Genomic DNA, 13,289 nt, shown 5'->3' with positions numbered 1-13,289 from the left:
CTTTCATGCATTAATTTATCCTCAACCATTTCCAGGAGCCCCGAAATCTCACTCCATCCATTTCTGTATGAACTAAAGATACTCTCACTGTTAAAGGAAGCACCCTCATGATGTGTCTCACTTTCCTGTGGTTCTGGATGGCTTCTTTTCTCTCATTTTGTGTTAAAGATGACTTAAGGGGAGGTTTTTTTTTTTCTCATTTCAAAAACTAGTAAGTGAGTACTTACTAAGGACTATGTTAGGGACAGCTTCTTTATTATCATGGGAATTTCTTGGGAATAAATCTGAAAGTTATTGTCATTCCTCACATCTGGGTGGAGTTCAAAGTAATAAGGGGATCTCAAGCTAGGAAAAAATACACCATCACTTGGAGACGCCGTTCTTTGTGGATTTACATCAAACAGTATACTTGGGGAGTATTCTGCAAATTATATGCTCTCACTTGCCGGGAGTAGTCACCCTAAGATGCAATGTCCTAGGTGCTAAAAGGTCTGTATTTTGAAACAAATCTTCACTGTAACATTCTCCCAGTCCCGTAAATTACGGACACGACAGTATGCTACTGTTAGTTATCTTCAAACTAAGGTGGTAACAATACCAATATGCCTCTCAGGATGATTTGACATGGAGGTGACCCTATAAATTGGATGTTTATCACCAAAGACAAACATGTTATTATCTTGACATTTTTGCCAAAGTCTAGCCCTAGGCTTTGCTTATAGTAGCACTGATAACATATTCCCATTGTCTCCTCATGATCAAAGACTTCCTCAAGGCTTCACTGGAGTCTATTAAAATCCATATTAATCAAAACATAATGTTTAAGACTGCATGAAAAAAGACTAGTCTCCATAAAGCCTATCCCGAATGAAACTAAAGACCCACTACTGTTTTCCAAGAAGAGTGAATCTTCTACAAATTTCAAAGGAGTAAAATTGAGTATCTGGTAATATTTGGAAAACATTAAACTGCAGAGTATAGTATACACATTTTCACACTTGAGCTAGAGAGATAACTACCAAATTTAGCTGGGAGCAAGTTTCTGTTTCTAAACGTCATGCTTTCCAAACTAACAGGCACTCTTTGTTTAGTGAATGAAGCAAGAATCACAGAACTATAGAGACAGAACAGATTTTTGAGGTGATCTATCCCAGATTTTTCAAGACTTCTATAAAATGTGATAAAACTCCTAGGTATTTATCAAGTATCATTATACTTTAAGTATCCTATGAAATTATTGATTCTTTGAAAATTAGAAGATTATTTCTCTCTCCAGTTTTGTTCTTTACATAAAAAAATTTACTTGCATTTTAATATATTTCATGAACTATTTTCCCTAAATGGACACATTTGATCCCAAATGCAATCATGTTACTCAAAGATATAGAGCATATTCAGAAAGTCTGATGACAAAAGGAATGACAAAGTGTTTTAATTTATTAATATAAAAATTATATTACATTTGCTTTATGTATCTACGGGACAAAACATGAAAAAAGTCATATGATAATACCCATTATATTCATGCTCTACCTTGATTACCAGTATTTTATCATCATTATTTAATTTTATAAACCATGCTATTTAAAATACATTATTGGGAAAAACTGTCTAATTCTCTTCTTCATTATTAACTGCTTATTAGATTTTATTAGATTACAGAAATTAGTTTCCTTAATATAACCTCTTTAAAAAATTTTTAGTTAAAGAACATTTTTTTAATTAAAAATTCCAAATCCGGTTGTTTCCTCACTACTAAGATACAGCAGACAGTTATATTGGGTTGCTGACTCAATGTTCATTTTATCCCCTTCCTCTTACCTGGCTAAATTCACAGAGCCACCCACCTTCACAAGGACATATAGGTCAGAAGTACACGATCCCGTCTCAGGGATTCTAAACTTGTAATAAATCACTAGCTATTGATTGATTTAGAAGTGAGCATGTGACCCAATGCTGGCTGGTGAGGCATTTGAGCTATTTTTGCAGGGGGCTTCTAGGAAAGTCACACAGGAAGAGATGACCTCTTCTCTGGGCATTGGTGTGGCTGGAGGAGCTATCTGAATCCATCACAGCAACGTATACGTACGTCTCAGTACATAATACGGTGGAAGGCATATCCAAGAGAATCTGGCACCTACCCTACCTCTGAACTTTAGCTTCTTTAGCTTAAGACAGCGTGAAACAGGTTTCTTTGTTACTTAAACAGAGCATAACTGAAACACCAATCCTCCTTAAAAAACAATCAGACAGCAACTGTGCAATATTTAAAGACACCAAGATGATGGTCCATCACTTTCAGAGAGCAAGAACCATTTACCTAAAGCAAATTCTTCCTGGCATCATCTAGCCTAATCTTGCCTAATGCCACAGGTCACTATCCTTATTTCTGACAACCAGATAGAAAGCAACCAAAATTCTGTTAGAGGTAATGCTGTTTGTTTTTCACAATATGTTAATAGGGGCACAAGGAAGCAAAAATAAAAACCCAGGAGATTAGTGCTTTTTTTAAGCCAGGCACCAAAAAACAAAACAAAACAAAACAAAAAACACTATTATTGAACTTAAATACAAAAGAAATGTGTAGTTCCATGGAGAGCAAGCACTCTTGGGCAGATTGCTTTGTACTGTTTACAGCTTACTGATACAGAGAATGCCCGAGTACACTTTCAGTACTGTGCATTCAGTAGTTTTTGAGAGAAGATACAATCATACTGATGTGTCAGAGTAAATAAAAGCACCTCAAAAAATATTTTTCACCAGTAATCTTATAATCAAGCTATTTTGCCTCCGCAGACTTCCTAATGTTAAATATTGGAATGTGGATGAGATCAAGCAAGGATCTTTGCTAAAACAGCTAAATGTAACGTAAGAGAATGGAAAGGCAAAATTAATAGTGGATGGGCTCAGCCTCCCCTTAAATTTTTGACACAGAAGAAATATAATCACATAGGTTCCATACTTAATTTCTCTGTTGATCCTCTCTGTCATGTTCTGGTATTTAACATAATCTTCACATTTTAAATACTGATTTCAAAGCCAGCCTGTACTTAAAAATACCATGACACAACATACTGAATTATATTTTTTTAAAAGAAGAAAATCAATAAAAGGAGGGCGAAACAACAAAGAAAGCCATCAACTGAACGGAAATCTTTTGAAGAATTGTTGAAAGATAGAGCCTGTGAAGAAACAAACACTTCAGAAAACCATGATTAAAACATCTAAAAGTATTTTATGAAAATAGGGGAGGCTCAGGGACTTCTAATCTGAGAGTATATAAAGTGAATACAAAAAGAAGAAAGAGTTGCTGAGATATCTATCATGATGATTAATTTGGGGTTGCATTTGAAGCAGCTCAGCCAAGTAGCCTTGTGCTTTCCTTGTGCTATGCAGCAAGCAGCACTAGCTTCTGCCCTTAGACTGGACCAGTAAGAGTTATTAAGATGGAGAGGCAGGGTCGTATCTATGGCAACAACTGACCACAGGAAGGTAAGGAAGTCCCCACACACACAGGTCTGCCATTGACAGGTGGCAGAGATATTACCAGAAACAGTATAACTAGACCTCTTAGTATCTGGAAATCAAAATAGATAGATAGATACCAAGTATTCCATAATCATCATCTTGAAATAGAAGGATCAAGCTCAACAAACACAATTTTTATTCTCCAAAGAGAAAAAAATTACTATGGTGAAATTTCAAAATGTGAAGGATAAAAAGAAAGCCCGAAAGTTTTCAGAGGTCAAAGAAAGAAAATCAAATTGGCATCAAACTTTTTTTATTATCAACACTGGGTGCAATCCTAATGTTTATAGCAGCACTATTTACAATAGCCAAAATATGGATACAATCTAAGTGTCCATCAACAGATGACTGGATAAAGAAGTTGTGATATATTTACACAATGGAATACTACTCAGCCATAAAAAATGTAAATGCCATTTGCAGCAACATAGATGGACCTAGAGATTGTCAAAGTGAATTAAGACAGAGAAAGAAAAATACCATAGGATATCACTTATATGTGGAATCTTAAAAAAAAAAAGACACAAATGAATTTATTTACAAAACAGAAACAGACTCACAGACATAGAAAACAAATTTATGGTTACCAGAAGGGAAAGGGGGTGGAGAGGGATAAATTGGGAGTTCAGGATTTGTAGATACTAATGACTATATATAAAATAGATAAACAAGGTCCTACTGTACAGCACAGGGAGCTATATTCAGTATCTTGTAATAGCCTATAATGAAAAGGAATATATATGTATGTATATGTATGACTGAAACATTATACTGTACACCAGAAATTGACACAACATTGTAAACAGACTATACTTCAATAAACAACAAACACACACACTGGGTGCTAGAATACAATGGAGCAACATCTTCAAAATGCTAACCAAAAAAAATAAAATATAAAATACCACGTAGCAATCCTATACCCAAGCTAACATACAAACAAGAGGGAAAAAAAAGAACATTTTAGAAGATTCAAAGACCATGTATTAAGAAAGTGCTTGAGAATATACATAAACATATAAATTATGGATTTCAAGTAGATAAAAAGTATATAATGTAAGAATTATTAGTGGAAAAACTGAGTCTTCTAATAAATTCATGTTTAATAACTACTGATGAATAATATGAAGAAGTAATGACTGGGAAATAAAATTCCATGTGACCAAATAAGTAGTAAGGGAGATGAGACAGACAGAAAAGTAAATGTGTAGAAAACCCTGTGGAGTTTCATGAGTGCTTTCATTTGTCTGACCCTGTGGAATTGCTGCAGGTGCTCACACATTTTCAAATCCAGATCAAACGTGTGATTTCCTAGAAAGACAAAAATTACCAAAACTGCCTAAGGAAGAAAAAGAAAATATGAATAAATACAATACACCTAGAGGGAAATGGAGATAAAAATGAAAATCTATCCCAAAAATAGGCATTAGGTTGAATCAGCTTAATCAGTTATAGCTAACAAAAAGATTATTCCTTTGTTATACAAACCACTTTAAAGAATAAGGAGTAAAAAGATGGAAAGCATTTCAGCACAATCTCTGAACTTTTTACCATGATTTCAAAGGCAGAAAAAAAATATATATATAAAACACAAAATATATATATATATTTTTCCCCCATGGTCTGTCTTCTAGAGCATTAACCCTTTTTACAGATATTAATTAATCCCATCAATTGTATTTTAAATTTCAGTCGAGTATTTTTCACTTCTAATGTAACTATAATTTTCCTTAGTTACTTCTTTTGAGAAATTCTTTGTATTACCATCTCTTTTCTTAAGCATATTCATCATTCTTAAGGCCCATACCTGATAACTGAAATTCTGAATCACCTGATGAGCTCTTTCCATTTTCTGACTTTGTCTCATGTGGTCTTTTTTTTTTTTTTTTTTTTGAGAGGGATTATCTTAAAAGGAAACCTATATGCTTTCAGTTAGGATAGATTAGTAGTAGATCATGAAACTCTTCAAAAATAACTAGAAAAGTGGAAAAAAATACAAAAAGCACCTGATTAAAAGCATTAGAGAAATATAAAGTCAGCATAATTGTGAAGAACTGAAATTCGAGATAGAAAAGAAACTCACTGAGGTCAACCATACATTCCATGCTACTTTTCACCTGTAGCAGTGATGGTAGAAGGACTAAGAGGTGTAAAGAGAGAGAGGAGAAGGAGAGAGAGATGCAGGTGTTCTTAGGGTAGAACATTTTTGCAGAGCTTTTAGGAATATTACAGAGCAGGTGAAACAAAAAATAGAGTTCAGAGATACCAACAAATCAAGACTTGTATGTCCACAATCCAGAAGTGAAGCCAAGTGCAGAGAAGGAATCCCAACAGTCTGATTCTCTTTGTCCTTAAGGCATCACTTATTTTTAGGCAGCTCATCTGAGTCAGAGAAACTAAAAAAGCAGCTGCTGAGAGCCTGAGCAGGTAAGCAGATTTATGGGCAGTCTCACCTGGTGGAAGGACAGAAATTAAATAAAGATTCACCAAGACAGAGACACCTTTGTGAAAATCTCAGGTTTTTTACTGGGATCACTTCAGAATGATCCTCTAAGAATAACATTAATCTAAATACAGGAAAGTTTTTACAGAGATTGAAAACTAACTCCAAATATACTTTATCACTGCTTGTATTAATGAGGTCTGATCTTGGTTTAACTACCTATCAAAAAGTAAAGAAAATATTCTCTGATGAATAAAGCACAATTTAGATCTTTACAGTTATTAATTTATAATGCCTGACATTCAATCCAAAAAACAGCAAGTATATCAAAAGACAGCATGAGACAAAACCAGAAAATGGAAAGAGCATCAGGTGATTCAGAATTTCAGTTACCAGGTGTGGACCTCAAGAACAATCAGTATGTTCAAGAAGAGATGATAATAAAGATAATTTCTCAAAAGAAATAACAACTGTAAGGAAAATTATAGTTACAACAGAAGTGAAAATACTCGGCTGAAATTCAAAATGCAATTGGTGGGATTAATTAATATCTGTAAAAAGGGTTAATGCTTAAGAAGACAGACAAATGGAAAATATCCGGAATGAAGTACAAAAGGAAAAAAAATGTAGAATACAGAAAGAGGTTAAAAATCTTACAGTCATATAAGACAAGATGAAAAGATCTTACATAGGTATCATTTGAGTCTCAGAGAAATTTAAGAAAGAATGGTGAGAAGTAGTATTGGAAATATAACAGCTAATTGCAGTAGCACAATTGATAAAGGATATAAAGCCACAGATTTAAAAAGCATCATGCACTTGAAGAAGGACTCAAAGAAAACTACACTAAACCTATCATGGTAAAACTATGGAAAACTACAAAGAAAAAACACTTACCTTGAAGGGCACAATTTTGCAACTTAAAGCTGACTTCTTAAAAAAAAAAAAAAAAAAAAAAAGATGGAAGCCAGAAAACAATAAAATGACTTTGCTACAGGCTGAATGGGAACCAGATAAAAACATGTCCAGGTATTCAAACAGAAATAAATCTTCTTGCCAGCCAATGAAACTTAAAGAAAGAAGAAAGGACAAAAAGAATTTCTTCAGGCAGAAGGAAGATGCTTCTTGGCAGAGCATAAAAATTTAGGAAAGAATGATGTAAGTGCACAATATAAAATAATCATATACTGAAGGTTCTAAAATAGAAATAAAATCTATGAAACCAAAAGCACAAGGCAGGAAAGCTTGGAAGGAATTAAAGTATTTTTAGATATTTGCATTACTCAGAATGTTGTAAAAGGTAGCAATTTATAAAACACTTGACGAAGTCAAATTTATGTATGCTGTCATCTCAAAGGTAACCAGTGATATAACAGTAGTAAAAGAATACAAAAGTAATAACATGATAGAAGAGGAAATGGAATAACAACAAATTGAGTAACTCAAAAAACAGAAAAGAGAGAAGAGACATAAAAGAGGTGGGATAATTTTAAATAAATAAAAAGATAATAGATTTAAGCTCAATAAATAATCACATTACAAAATAACATTCTGAATACTGTAACTGAAAAGCAAAAATGGCAAGACTATTAAAAATGTGACTATATGCTACTTTAGAAAGACACATTGAATATAGGGTCACAGAGAAAAATGTGTAATGCAAATACCAACCAAAAGAGGGCGGTTGGCCCTATACTAAATGATATGAAGTTGATATTAAGATCAGAAGAATTATTTGAGATAAACAGGCAAAACTATTTGTAAGTCAAGGTCGTGATTACCATGAGGACTGATGGTCACTGGGAAAGGGTCTTCTTGCTCTGCTGAAAAGGTTCTATTTCTTGATCTGTGGGGTGAATATGTGGATCTATTCCCTTCAGGAAATTCTTGACGTCGCACATTTAAGGAAGTGCTTTCCTATGTGTCTGATATGCTTTATAAATGTTATTTAAAGGAAGGACCCTACTCCTTAAAAACTATTTAAAGATGCAGAAGTCTCCAGCAGAGGTGTGGACCACTGGAAACCCAAAACCTAGCAAAAAGTGTCACGGAGATTCCGAAAGCCGGAGCAGGGCTCCCTCACAGGGAAATATCAAGGATGTGAAAAAAGCCTCCCACAGAGAAAAACAGCAACAACTTTATACCTGTTGCCAGGAGGGCACAAACCAGAAATTATAACCCAACCAAGACCACGGGATGGTGTCCTCTTTTCCTAATACTGTCTCACTAAGCCCAATCCTCCAAGGGTTAGAAAAGAAGGAGGAGAGCGAGGAAGAGAGAAGAATGAAAAGATGAGTTCACAAAGTACGCCCCTCCTCACCGCTGAAGTTTTCCAGCTGGGCAAGAGGAGTTTTAAAATGAATCACAAGAATTAGTATCGATCTGACACGTCATGGAATTTCTCAAACTACTGACATGAGAGTGTGCTAATGATTGGAATGACTGAAAACGCTATGATACTTAGCCCAGGTTTCATCCAAGGGCAGAAAGGAATGATAACAAGCAGGAGCTTTGAACGGTTGGCAAGGAAAAAAGGAATATAATTGGGGTTCCTGCATTGCATTGTCTATACTACAGTTCATTCAGTAAACTTTTTTTGTTTGAAAAGATGAGGGTGCATATGAAGGCATCAGGAAAATGTAAATTAATGCAGTGACATCATTTTTCACACTTTAGGTTGGCAAAATTTAAAAGACTGATAAAATCTATTTTTGTAAGGATGAAGGGAAATGAGAACTCCACTGCAGTGTTGATAGGAATGTCAATTGGTGAAATATTTTTGGAAGGCAATTTGGTATTTTTCATACATTTTAAATGCAGACCATTTGATTCCATACTTTCAGTCCTAAGAATTGATCTTACAAAATTCCCACGTGTGGAAAAGATATTTACACACAGATGTTTAAAAACTGTATCCTGGAATCAATCTCAACGTTCATGAGTAATCAGAGTATGTATATTTATGAAATATTATCAAACCACTAAACAGGAAAAGGTATGCACAGATAGAGATAGACACATAGATAAAAAGATAGAAATAGAAACAAAGATATACAAAAGTCTTCAAAACAAGTTTTGTTTTGTACGAGAACAAAGACATTCTAAAAGAGTACTTGGAACAGTGGTACGCAGTCTATAAATATTTGTTGAATGAATAATAATGTTCTGCTTATGTAAAAACATGGAGAAAAACAGAAAGGCATTTAAGCACTTACTTTATACAGTTCTATATGGTGTAAAGTTTTGAAATAAAAACTTTAATTATGTAGTACTCAAAGTACAGCTTCAAATTTTTTCAAATTAAAAGGACATGCTTCCTGTATACTGGTTTTGACATTCCCTAGCTTACTAACCTTGGACAAATCTAACCTATTAATATACTACCATCTATGGACATCTTTAAAACAAGATAATGAAATACAACGAATGGGGATTTGGTTAAAATAACAATTAGCCGACCGCTGGATGCATACTGCACAGTCATCAAGTGGTAGTGAGGCACTATTTATCACTTTCCTCATCTCCAGTGTCACCCAATGTCCTAGGTTAACCTTTTTTTAACCTAAGCTTCTCAAATGTGGAACCCCACCCAGGTCTGACATAAGCAGCTATGCCATCACTTTAAAATATTCTATTATTCTAGCCTGCAGAACTGTGAAAAATACATTTCTAGTGTTTTAAGTAAACAAAAAAAATTAATACATATTGGCAAATACTCAAAAACAATTTATATTTTCTAACTTCATTTTCACTAGTGTCTCCACCATTCGAACCACCCATCAGTCCTCACGGGGCAGCAGCAAAGTGCTTGGCCTTGAGTGAGGAGCCAAAAAAGAGAGAAAAGGTGATGAGAGTCCTCCCCATCACTAGAGATACCTGATCACACACCTGATGACCATTTATCAGGGATTTTACTTCCCTTGCATTTTCATGTTTCTATTTACTTTGCTCATCCTAGGAAATGTATTTATCTTCTCCCAATTCAGACTATCCTTCACAGATGATGATAATTTCAGTGAATGACAAGAGTAGGACAGTGTTAAAAGCTGACTTGTCTAGTGCTTCTCAAGCGTTAATGTCCATATAAACTTGCATGAGTGTCTCGTTTAAATGCAGATTCTGACTCAGAAGGTCTAGGCTGGACCTGAGACTAACTATCCGTTTCTAACAAGCTCCCAGATGATGTCTGATGCTGATGCTTTGAGGAACAAGGGGCGACACTGGAAGGTCCCTGAGGGCAGTGTCTCCAGCCTTTCATGCCTCACTCTGCACCACTGCCTGGCCCACTGCTTAGCATGTAGTAAATTCTCAATAGATACCTTGGGAAGGAATAATTTGTTGTTGAAGAGACGTAATTAAGGAAGAGAGGAAAGAACACAGGGAAGGAGCACACTCATCTCCATTTTTATCTTACACAGAGTTGGTCAAATCTTTTTTAAACCCAACTTTGCACGTTGGCCATCAAACTGCTCCATATTTGATTATCCCTTTCCATTTCCCCGTACACCTTCCCCTCAGTTGGGCCATTTTCCCCAAGGGACATACATAAATGTACATGCATCTTATAAAGCCCATCATGATCTGTTCCTCTTCCCCCCAAAGCTAGGACTACCAGCCTCTTCAGCTCAAGGCCCACCTCTTCCATGACATTCTGCCCAGTTTCCTCAGCCACAGCCAGTACGCCTTCCCAAGAAGACTGACTTCACTGATATTAGTTAACAGCTCAGTAAGGGAAAAAAAAATCATATAAGCCAATTTATATGATTGCTTGTATGTTGGCTAAATCTATTAACTCCCTGGAAATATATAATTTAAAAGACTCTGCTTGTAAATTATTGCCCTGCGGGCCAGGAAAAAAGAACACTATTATTCTATTTTACCTCCCAGCACATAGCACAGAGCCAGCACCTAGATTATTCATAAAAATCTACGAAATCAAATGATCTGCAGATATGAAAAGCCAGACGTTTATAGCAGATAGTGGGAAATGTTTCAAGGGCAAGGGTCTTTCTCGTGTGCTGTATTTTAAACCAAGCAGGAGGTTCCTTACTCAACTGTATCAGTCACGACCCTGTCAGGAGACAGAAGCCACCTGGTAATTTAATCGATACAAGTTTAATATAAACATTAATAACTTAAAAAGGAGAATGTCACAACAAAGAATCCTTCTAGTAATAACGAGGAAACCCTTAAAAATGCAGGAATAGCACATATAAGGAGAATGTGCAAGGAAGGGATACACACACACTCCCACTAACACCATCAGGGCTTGAGACACAGATGATAAAGTGGCAAGTAAGTTGCCACATTCTCAGAATTTGAAGGCGCAGAGGAAGCCCTCCAAGGGGAAAGATGGCACCTTGGAATTTGCTGCAAAGGTGGCCAAAGGAATGATGGGGAAATCCACCTGCTCCTGGGCACGGGTGGTCACGATGTACAGAAGGACCCTGGGGAGAAGCCACCTACACTGCAGGAGCCTGGGGATAGAAAAGCAGTGCATGTTTCAGGAGCCTGTCAGGAGAAGCACATGGGAGCCTCTTTCTGTCCCAGTGTCCCTCCAGGGCCCTCTACTGACTGGCCTTCCCCTGGTTGCTAGCAAAAGAAAAACACAGGGCCATCTTCTCCCTTCTCGCACAGTAAATGAAGAAGGTGACCTGGGAACTGGCAGACATTAAACTGGTAACTAGCATAGTCCACAATCCGGCACCTCAGCTTCCACATTCACCTTTCTACACATATTTTACTTCTATGCAACAACAAAACAAATATATTTTCACTTAACGAGGTAAACTTATTCTTTTTAAAAGTAAAGAAGTTCTTAGTTGCTCCCCCAAATGAGGAGAAACACAGCCCCAGCTGTCATTTTATCAGTTACTAGCTTTAATAAATACTCCTCAAATTCTACCACAGTTCCAGGGAATGATCTGTTAACTAAAGACTAAATTTTAAAGTTAACTTTCAACAACTTCTATATAAAATAAAAATGAGTGAGAGAAGAAAATTCTTTGTATATATCAATAAACACAGATAGATAACAAGCAAAAATATCTATGCCAAGCTCCTACACTCCTCATCTCTGTCACTGGTGACAAGGACCCAACTGACAAATATTTCTTCATTCTTCCACTACTCATTTCATATTTCCCCTGCCCGCAGCTAGAACTCCATTGCTCAGGAGTCTATCTGGTGGAGTGAGGCAAGTCTTTCAGGGAACGCCTGAGTCCTCAATTAAGCTGCCATTTTTTGTGTGTGTGTTTTTTGCTACTGCGGTTTGTCCTTCACCTTTATCACTGAGCATGGAAGTCCCAGGAAACAGCATAGAAGATCCTCTGGGTTTCAGATTTAGTCCTGTTTGTCATCATTATGGAGCAAAAACCCAATTCCCCTTTGGTAGCTGGGATACATCATTCCAACAAGCACAGTAATACCTCTTTCTGTCTACCGATTCAGTGCCATGAAGAGCCCAGACGGGCCAGGTGGCTGTCACATCTTCCAATTTAATGGAACCATCTTGTGTCCTGTAGCTGAAGCATGCCTGACTTAGAGACTAAGATTTCCAAACCAGCACACCTCAAGGATGTTGGGCCAGGAAGCTAATATTCTGCAAGAGGCTTACTGGATAGAACAATGAGAAAACCCACCTTCATGTCCATCCCTAGATTCCCAGGTTCACGTCTTCTCGCTGTGGCAGAGACAGCATCACATAACCACTTCTGCTCCCAAGTGTAAACTCACCCTGTATATCAGAGCCTCATCTGCTCAGGGTGTTACCTCCCAGCTAGCGCTGGATCTGAGTCTTCACTAAGCCTTTCCATATACCTATTAACCCTATAATTTCTGGTTGTTAAAATATATAGAAAGGCCAACTAATTGCCTGGGCAAGAGAAGTGGGAAAGATGATCCACAGAAAGGATCATTCTGTCCACCTGATTATTAAGATCCTCCTCTGCAGAGGATGAACTTTGGTCAGCATTCACAGGGGCCACACATAACTTCATAATCTGTGCCCATTCTGTGAGGTCCATCCACCTCCACCTCTTCCCCAGACTTACCTGTTGCCAGCTATCAAACCTTGTTTCTTTCAAGTCCCTGGCCATCCAGCCAAACCACTAGCAATTATGCATAAGTTAATGAAAATCTTTACCGCTAGCTATCCTTCATTGTAGGCATACTGGAAAACCACATGCATTGCTTAAGTTTTTTCCACTGGGAGGAATTCCTTCTCTATAGTCATTCAGAGACCACCTCTGAGAGGGGCAGTGGTACAGACATACACAGCTCATTTTATTGCACTTCACTTTATTGAACTTTGCAGGTA

Source organism: Camelus dromedarius, chromosome 4 (genome assembly GCF_036321535.1).
Source record: "Camelus dromedarius isolate mCamDro1 chromosome 4, mCamDro1.pat, whole genome shotgun sequence".
Lineage (NCBI taxonomy): Eukaryota > Metazoa > Chordata > Mammalia > Artiodactyla > Camelidae > Camelus > Camelus dromedarius.
The sequence above is the reverse complement of the archived record's forward strand: the minus strand, read 5'-3'. Positions refer to the sequence as shown.